The sequence below is a fragment of the Manis javanica genome, chromosome 1 (assembly GCF_040802235.1).
Source record: "Manis javanica isolate MJ-LG chromosome 1, MJ_LKY, whole genome shotgun sequence".
In the NCBI taxonomy this organism is placed as follows: Eukaryota; Metazoa; Chordata; class Mammalia; order Pholidota; family Manidae; genus Manis; species Manis javanica.
In genome coordinates this window covers 158,684,117-158,694,593 of record NC_133156.1, presented here as the reverse complement: position 1 = coordinate 158,694,593, position 10,477 = coordinate 158,684,117, and positions in this window count along the sequence as shown.

Genomic DNA, 10,477 nt, shown 5'->3' with positions numbered 1-10,477 from the left:
CAGTTGGGTTCTCCCCCTACATCCCCTCCTTCTTTCTTTTTCTCTTCTCCCCCCACTGCTACCCTCCCAGGAATGTATACTGGGAACATATCAGAAGGTGTTGGGAAAAAGTAGAGAGAGAGGCTTGTAGGTTACATCCACAGTAGTCATAGCAACAGTAGAGGAATTGACTGGCCACACACAGAAGGCTTGGGGGGCAGAGACCATTACAAAGCTTGTGAAAATCTTTACCCGCATGGAGAGGGTGGAGGAGTACCGTTGACCCCAGATGGTGTTATAGATCCAGAGATTGGTCTGTTTGTGTCCACTGGAGCCCCCTGGCTTCCCTCTCCAGGATCCAGCAGCCTAGGTCATTGTGTCCTATTCTTGGCTTTTTTGTAGGACTTTCCCTTCTTGTACCATGTATTTTCTTTGAACACTCCCCTCCCTCATTTAAACTAGACTAAGGGTGTCCCCATTCTTGCCAACCCAAAGAGCCAAGCAAAACAGAAAGGGAAAATTTAGGGGCAGTTTTCCACTTCCAATGGGTCAATGCCCATTTTACCTGTAAGAGTAATAGTTGAAGAGTAAGCTGAAATGTGTTCATGTTGCTTATGCATCATGGAGGGAATCAAGAAAACTATCAGTTGAGAATTTACTTATTCACCCAGTTATAACTAAGTGTTATGTCTCTTGCAGAATATTTGATTTCCAAAGATCCCCCATTCATTGTTATAGTGGTATAGATGTGTTATTACTGTTGCCAATTTCATGTGTCTGAACCTCCCCTATTTTTTCAAATACTATAATCCCCAGACTTAATGAATAATCAATTTTCTGCAATGACTTCACACAAATGACCATTCTTACCCTATAGACTTGAGACTTAGAATCCCAAAGTGCTGGATGGCTGGCCATAAGCCCTTATGGTGTGGAACTAATGGGGGCTTCAGCACTAAGGTTTTAAGCCTTCTGTATATAGAGGTGGTCAAGGCCATGATACCAGCTCTAATAAAGGGTTCTTGGCCTTTTGTGAGTTACTCTAGGAAGTAAACTATTGTTTACAACACTTGGACCTCAGGAAAGTGCATTCTGAGTTTTAACCAACTGACAAAAGAAATGTTGGAACGCAAACTATTTACAAACAGGGTCTGCCTGCATACATTTCCCATGCAGTCAGTTTAAAAGAAGAGTGATGGAGGATTTAAAATGTAGAACTTCTGGTTCTTGGGATATGCTTCTTGATGTGAGTTTCCACCATGACTTAGTACAGGCAACATGTGCCCAACCACTACGGTCCTGGTAAGGGAGGACGAGGCATGGCTTGTGCTATAGTGCTCTTTCTTTTTCACAGTACACAGACCTACATTTTTCTATGTACTGTATAATGGTGAAATGTGTATGCCAAGTAGAGAAACTCAAAAAGAATGGAAAATATTGACCACATCTCATATTGCTGTGCCCTCATTTCCTTATGCCCAACATGGAAGAGTGACAGACAAACATCTGGTCTTGATGGATGCAGTGGTCACATATTTCACTGAGCTGTATCCACCTACATCCTTTACTCTGCCAAGTTTCCACTTCGTACAGAATCAAAACATATTCCAGGGATGTATTTCTGGGCTATGAATTAACCCTTTCATTTCAATGAGTCTCCTCCATTTTCCTCCAAGTTCTATACACTGAAAAGACTTCTTGCCTTTATTATTATTGTAGTAATCATTGCCCTTTGCTACTGGATTTATATGTTAGTATACACATCATAGTCATTCCGTAATTCTGATTGGAAAAGGCTTCACTAACTCAATAAGGTACAGTGGCTTGAGTATCATTCTTGAAAGGCCTTTAGAGACTTTCTTTCTGAAATTCATTCTCAAGGAAGTCAGACACTGGGACTAGGATATCTGGCCAAAGGCAGAATCATATACAACTATGTTGAAGTCCAGGACTTAAATATAAGCCAGAAGAAGTTGGAACTATTACAAACCACATTTGTATCATTTGAGGAACCGCTGGGGTCACTGCTAAATTTTAAATTATCAACTGCAGAGGCAACTCTTGCCTAACAATAAGCATGGGCTGTCACATTGAATGGAAAATAATTACATTTTCACCTTGGAAAATATATTCTAAACAGGGCAGTAACTGTTCTAGGAAGTTATTCATGACTTGCTTCCCCCACTTCCCTACTCAACCTCTAGGAATCACCGAGGAATAAAGTAAACTTTTTATCATAATTTATACAATATGGTAATTTTTAATAGTTCAGAATTTTTATAGCCTGCTAACAGAAATGCCAAATTGCACACAGCTATCCTGCACTGGTAGGGAGGATGGGCTTGGATGACCTGCTGGTCCTTCTCATCTCTAATGTCTGTGAGTCTTTGAAATAAATCCTGAAGCTTAATTGTAACAGCAGTCTGTATTATTCTGAGCCCCTAATAGTATGTGTCACAAGAACAATGTAAAAAAAAAAGAGTTTGTACCTTTGCAGTGGTTGACACAAAAACTGGCACATGCAGTGGTTTCCCAGAGGAGCTTGCCTTACCCGGATGGTGAGAGGTTTGGAGAAGGAGAGGAGGATTAGGGATAAGAGGGCTTCTGTCAGGGGTTTATCAAACTAATTGTGAAATTATTATAAATCCATTATGGATATACATTTTGTAGAAATAACTTAATTTTGACCCTTTGTATCAATTCAAACAGCGGCGATACCATTTCCCTGTCCTCCATCACATCTAATCCTAGTTCTAGGATCTCCCTGGAATTGTTGTGTATTGGGACTGCAAAATCAAGCACAATGCTTTTTTTAAAAATCTCTTAAATTTGAAATAATGTAGCTTAAAGAGCCATTGCAAAGATAGAACTCAGAATTCTTATTTACACCCTTACCTGCTTCCTCAAATGTTAACATCTCATGAATCCGTGGTACAACTTTCAAGAAATTAACCGTGGCTTAACACCATGAGCCAAAACTAGGCATATTTTGGGGATCGCACAAGTCTTCCTTCCAATGCCCTTCTCTGGGCCAGGAGCTCGTGCAAGATCCCACACTGCATTTAGGGGTACTGTCTCCTGAGCCTCCTGACCCAGGGCTTTTCCTCGGCCTTTCCTGTCTTTCCAGCCTTGACACTGGAAGGGTTGTAGTCCAGTACTTTGTCATGTGTCTCTCATTTTGATTTTACCTGATATTTTGACAAATTGGAACTATGGATTTGGGGAACGAAAGTCACAGAGATGAGGTACCCTTCTCAGTGTGTCCTATCATGAGGCACAGGACAGTAATAACTTTCATTTCTGGTGATGGTGACCTTAACCAAGATGGGGTCTGCAAGTCAGTGACATCTAACTTATTCCATTTCTATGAAGAGGACTGAGCTGGCAAAGGAACCTGGCTAAGTTTATGTTAACTATTAGTTTAATAGATATGTCTGTGTTTAAGTAGCATGTGTGTGCATTGAGCAAGTATTCAGTGCTTCAAATTCATTGAGCAAGTATTCAGTGCTTCAATTCAATGACATGAAACCATTCTTAATTTCACACTCTGTGATTTGTGGCCACCATGAAGTATACAGGTCTGAGTACATACCTGGTGATACCATGGCTGTTACAGCCATCAGTGAGTCACCACCCAACCCCGCATTGCCTTGGCCCTAAGGCCGAAGGACCATCCACTTGTGAGCTTCACTCCCACCGGCCTACCTTAACAAAGGACTGATCCAGTTACTGTTTTAGGAATTTTCTTTTTGATCTGCATATGCCCCACTTGTCTCTCTTTTTTCCCCTTAGCCCTAGGAGGTAGACAAATCAGGGAATGTTACCTCCACTCCTCAAAGTGAAACAAAATAAACAACAGCAACTGATGAACTGCTCAGAAAGGTCCAAGGCCTTGCTGAGGCTGAGGCTGTGGCTGTGGCAGCCAAAGTCAGTGGCAGGATGCAGGTTCTCTGATACTTAGTCTTGATACTCAGTTCACTCCAGCCAAAGATCTGGCTCAGGGCCTCTGCGGGTCCAGCACTCTGATCTATAAGCAGGTGGCTCACACTCTGAATTTATTACCAAGTTATTATGAAAGCCAACGAACATTAGTTAATCACTGGTTTTCCCAGTTGACGGTTGTTATTTCAGGAATAAAATATGCCTGGGGTCTATTTCTAATTTAATGCCAAGATGCAAATTCTGCCTCACCTGTTTCACCTGAGGTGTTATTTATGCCCAAATAACACCTCCTAGATGAGGCCCCATTGTGCCTGTTTCCTCCTTTGGAAATTAAGGATAATAATAGTAATCAGCAGCACACAAAGAAATTGTGGAAGGTGGTGGGTAGGAAAGGCTTAATAATTGTAACAGCTCAGGGAAAACCAAAATCAAGGAAGAGTACTTTAGAAATGCAGAAGGTCATAGTAAGAATTATGACATCTCAGCAGATTTATCACCAGAGGCCAGGATAACACAAATGCTTGGTAAACAGTAACTTCATTCAACAAATACATATTGACCTCATACACTGTCAGCATCTAAAGCTAGAAGGGATTTAGATGACGATATCCACAGCTAAGTTTTTAAAATAAATTTTATTTTTCAAGTAGTTTTCGGTTCACAGCATGAGGCACAGAGACTGCCCATGAACCCCTCTCCTCCCTGCCTCTCCCCCTTAACAACACCCCCCATCAGGGTGGGACATTTGTTAGACCTGATGAGCCTATGCTGACACCCAAGAGCCCAGTTACCTTCAGGTTCATTCTTGCTGGTGTACATCTGTGGCTTTGGGCAAATACATTATGACATATATCTACCTTCTGGTATCACACAGAGCAGTTTCAATGCCCTAAAAATCTGTGTCCCACCTGTTCATCCTTCCCTACCTCATAACCCCTGGCCATGTACTGGGCCATTTTAATACTGATCTGTTTACTTTCTCCATAGTTTTACTTTTTCCAGAATGTCGTACAGTTGGAATCATTTTTAGCAGTGAATAATATTCCATTGTGTTTGTAGCACAGTTTTTTGTTTGTTTATCTACTCATCTACAGGGCATATTGGTCGCTTCCAAGTTTTGACAATCATAAATAAAGTTGCTATAAACATTCATGTGCAGGTTTGTGTGTGGACATGTTTCCAGATCTCTGGGTAAATACTAAGAAGCACAATTGCTGGGTCATGTGGTAAGAGTATGTTTAGCTTTGCCAGAAACTGCCAAACAGGCTTCCATAGTGGCTGTACTATTTTGCATTCCCACCAGCAGTGAATGAGAGTTCCTGTTGCTCTAATCCTCTTCAGCATTTGGTATTGTCAGTTTTTTGGATTTGGTCATTCTAATATGTGTGTAGTGGCATCTTACTATGCTAAAGTTTTTGAGGGCTTAATATCTGCCAGACCCTGTGCTATGAGCAGTCATCTTCTTTAATCCTTACAAAAATTCTAGTAGTTACATGCTATGATTTTGTCTTTCTGTTCTCCAGAGTACAGGGAAGTTTAGACAGGCTTCATAGCTTGTCCAGTGTCCTGTCCAGAGATGGCAAGGAGAGAGCCCAGTGTTCAGAGGCGCTATCTTGCAATGTGAAGCAGTGTCCTGTGACAGTGTTGGTCTGTGTGTCACCCGCCTCCTTTTATGGAGGAGGACATTGATTCCATATCTGTTAAAAAACTCTGTGGAGCTATGGCTATTGAGAGTAAGACACAGGAAGAGAACCCTATCTCTGTCAGCCTTGCTCTTTATACCGCACACAACTTGTCAGCTGCCAATCGTGTCAACACTGGCCTCCAGTGTGAGGTATGCAGTTCTTGGCTTACATCAGGAATCCTATTGTACAGTGGCTATTCCAGCTTCTTAGATCCAGTGCTTATTTAAAATGTATTTCATTTAATGCTCAGATTAGAGACAGAGGACTCTCTGGAGCACAGCACATAAACTTGGCATCCCCTTGCTATCTAGTCGAAATATGTTGCCTACTCTGCGTGAACAACAGCACAGATGGGAGCTCTCTGTTATTACAGTACCTCTCTCTAATATTCATTGTTTTCTTAGGTAGTTTCCATTTCCAGCTCTGTGGTACCCCATGGTGTTTCAAATTTTTTTCATCCAAAATAGAGTATTCTTAGAATATTAGTTCCAACAGAATTCAATTTTAGAAACAAATGTTAGGCATAAAAGGGTGAAGTTTGTGGATTTTTTTTTAGTTTAGGGGGTTGGAATTCCAAAAATGTCAAGAATTATAAAGTTGCTTATTAAGACAATAGGCAAAAGGATTTGTTTTTAGCTGAAATTAGAAAATAGATAAGCACAAACAGCAAAGCATTGACTAACTTCTACGCATATACCATAAAACCATGGGCCATTATTAGTGGCATGGAGATTCTGTTCTTGGAAACGGGAGGGCTCTTTAAATTAACAGCAGACTTGGGGTGGAAGAGGTCAGTGTGAACCTCAAAGAATGTTATCATGTGGGGGTTGTCGAGAGGGCTCCATGGGACTCCAGAGCCGTCTCAGTGGCACCTTGACGGGACTTCCAGAGCCCCTTGGGAGAGGTGGTTTCTAGGGCCGTGGTGCAGACTGGAGCTAAAGAGCCCGCCCCAGGGGCTTCTGCGGGGGCCTGGATGGCTGCACGCTCACCAGGAGCCTGGAGGGGACTGAGTGCCGCACATGAGCTGTGTTCTTGCCTCCCCCTTCTGCTTTCCAGAGGCCCCACTGAGTGGGCTGATTTTGGTCTCTGCTCTGGGCAGAAACTCCTAGGGTAGCTGCTGATTGGAAGAGGCAGGAAGAGGCTTCTGAGAGCTTCCCATTGCAGGATTGGCCACGTTCTCTGCAAGGTCCAGTGCAAAATGAAAATGGGCTTGTTATGGAAAAGTTATTAGGAATTTCAAGACCAGAGCCCTAAACCAAGTGTGGATCCTTCTAAGTGTGGGGCCCTGCATGGCCACTCAGGTCACTCACCCATGAAGTTAGCCCTACCCCAATGTTGGTGTCTTTCATATCTTTGGACCATATCTGTGTCCGCTAGGAGACAGTCTTCCATCTTAACCTAAACCTTCATTTTATCAGAATAAAATTAAGTGAAAATGAACAAGGCACATTGCTTCCATTCTTTATATTTCAGTGAGAAGAAATACCCAATAGAATTCCAGTCATGTGCTACAAGCCCCTTCACAGTGAAATTTGTATTAATAAGGAACACTAATTGATATTTTCAGATGATCATATACAAACACACAATCTTATTCCCCTTAACTGAATAAACCAAGTTATGCAATTCTGCCTCCATAAATGGCACTGTTTTTATTTCCCCAGTTTGATTTAGGTTTTGTAAGTCCAGTTTAAAAAACAGAAAACTATGATAATCAGTTATCACTTTTGAAAGACAGCGATAGTTTGAACTTAGGGTCTAACTCTGTTGATTCAAAAAAGGTGTTTTTTCTGCCTAGTGCTGTTCACTGCAAACATGATTGGACGTAGCTCCTTCTCTCAAGGGGTCATAGGTTAACAGGGCACAGAACCACATTAGTGTTGTATCATGTGGTAAGGATGTGTAGCATACTAAGGACTTGCAAGGAGGAAGGACCTAATTTAGCTGCAGATGGTCAGGGAAGGCTTTCCTGAGGACATCAGGGTGGAGACTCCTATGCACTGTCTCCTCCTGTTCCCCTTGTGCCACGGGGTAATTCACGATGCACATTTTCTATTTCCCGATGGACAAGCCCTTCTCAGAGGTCAGTAGCAACATCCTGAAGAATCAAAATCCTGAAAACACTTTGGTGACAACAGGTCACTGATGACTTTTAAAGTGGGGCTGAGATCGGGTGCGCATTTTAGAAACAGTCGGGGGCTCTGCAGAATGGGAGAAAGGACTGGGACTGGAAGGCACTTGAGCCCATGAGGGTCCCCTGGCTGTTTAGGCAGAGAGACCTTGAGACCTCAACCAACTATTGGCATAGGGAGGGCGGTAAGGGAATGAGATATAGTGTGAATGTGAAAAATGATGGGGAGAGAGAGAAGGCAAGGATGGTTCCAGTCCTGCTGTCTCCTCCACAACAGCAACAACACAGTCCTGTATTTCGCCCAGGGGAACGGCAGGCACTCATTATTAGCAATACCTGTACGGCAGCCAGTAAGGGGGGTGTAATCGCGTCATGTATTTCTGTTTCTGATAAACAGGTTCTCAACTGATTTTTGTCTGTTTGTTTTGCTCTCTCCTCCTTTTGACCGTGGGCCCTTTGGTCCCCAGGATCCTTCTTTTGCCTTTGTGAAACAACTTGAGTCTTTCATACAGCGTAAGCTGCAAATGCTAAATACATGCCATTTTCTGACTGATCAGATCCCGAAGAGAACATCAGAGCTGTTTAAAAGGCTATGTGGATTTTCTCTGTTGATTTATGCACTTGGAATCGAAGGAGATAGAGCAATTTGCAATTGCTGCAGCGCACTTCTGAGTTAGCGCTGGTTTCTGATTTCTTTGCACTTACATCATACCCTTTGTGAGGGTCTAAATTTTTACCACTTGCTAGCACCATACCCTAAATAATCAAAATGTGTCTTTTCTGTTTGTTTGGAGCTCTGTAAAAGCAGAAATGTAGGTGTTAGATATGAAGACATGGTGGACAATCAGATTTTTTTTTGTGAAACTCAAATAGGATTTTTGAGTGAAACTCAAATGTGTTGTATCTCTGGGCCCTCTGTGAGGAAGGCCAGGTTTGCCTACATTTCCATTCAGATGGAAGTGTTTCACCTGATGGATCAGCAGTGAGACTCTGCATCTTGTTGGGAATCACCGTCACGTGCATCCCAGCACGGCAGCGCTGTGTGACTACCTCAGCGCGAGACTTCTGAGATTGAAAGCCAGCAGTTCTCTGACAGAAGGCAGAGGACAGAGGACCCCAGACGGACAGAGGACCCCAGACGGAGCCTCCGGCAGCCAGTCAGTGAGAATGTGCTGCACAGACGATAAATGGCGATTCTCAGGGATGCTGCAAACTAGGGAAAGGAGTGTAGTGTGAAGAAGAAACAAGGAATAGTATTTACATCAATTCAGAGTGAGAACTGGCTCTAGGTGTGTCTTAAGAGGAAATGTTCTGAACCAGAGACCTCAAAGTCATAATAATAGAGGGCGTAACTTGAAAAGCTGCCACTAGAGGGCTCATTTCATCTATAAAGAAATATTTTTGTTGAAAACCCAGCAACTTTCTAAAGGTCTTCTGAGTGTATTTCAGAGTGGCAGGGAATGGGCCGTGAGGAGGGATGGCATGGGATGATTATATCTTTGGATAACTTCGGGGAAGATTTGTGCCTAAGTGCGAAGTCACCACACTTACGATGCTGTATTTTCCTTATTGTTGTGACCTTACAACATATAACACATATTCCAGGGAGAAAGACTATTTATTCCAATATAACTCTTATGTGGAGGGAGTCCAGATTTAGTGACTGCTTCACTGTGTTCCAAAGAGCCTGTCCACCTGAAATGGGACAGGAAGCACTGTCAGTGCAGGACAGTGTCTGGGTCAGGTTCATGCCACTGGGGCACAGAGAACAGGGGTGCTGAGTTAGTGTCAGACCATCTCAGCATCACAGAGACACTGAAATAGAGAGCTGAGGAGTAAAAACAAATATGAAGAAATGTGATTTAAAAAACAACAAACATTTGACAGACATTGTGTAACTCCAATTCCTTTCACCGAAAGCAAAATATTCCCAGAAAGCAGAAAATTCCCAGCAACAGGGGGAGTCAGAACTCAAATAAGAGCTCTGGTTTTAGGCATTCTCGGTTGGTAATTCTTCCATTTTTATAACATTTTCCAGATCTGCCACTGTATGAACTACATAACTGACAAATCTTCAATTCACATTATATTTAAGTGGTTTCCCCCATCACTTCCCACAGTTAAAAATACATTACATAAATTACTATCCTGCCTAGTGAAATATGCAATGACTCTGTTGTCTGCCATTTATTTCTAAAACATTTTGGCACTTTCTGCGGAAGTCGTCTTCTCAGTTATGCCAGGGGACTTTTTTTCAATTTTCCTTTGTTAGTAAGTACGGTATTGTGGAGCCCCATGGAGAAACAAACAGCAATGTCAAGGAAAGGATGTTGAGGGGGAAACAATGGCTTCAAGCAGAGGCAGGAAAGGGAGCTAGAATAGTCACAGAGTGACAAGAAAATGAGTGTGTCCACTCGCCAGTCCCTTGGAGGTCTTGCTACTTTGACACCTGGCTGGAACTCCCTCCCAGCTCTGGGGGAACCAGAATCTGGGTATTAATCATTCTGGTAGAGCTCCACTCTCAAGTGATGGCCAAGGAGGTACCTAGAGAAGGACAGGGGAGAACCTTGCTCACGACTGCATGGCGCTCTCCACAGCCACGCGGAGCCTCCTGCAGGGGAACCTGCACCGAGCTGTTCTTTCTTCCCAGCGCGTGTCACTGTGGAATTATTAACATAGGGAGTGGAAAAAGCTGCACTGTAGTGAGCTGAGTCCCAAATAAAAGACCTTGAACCAAAAT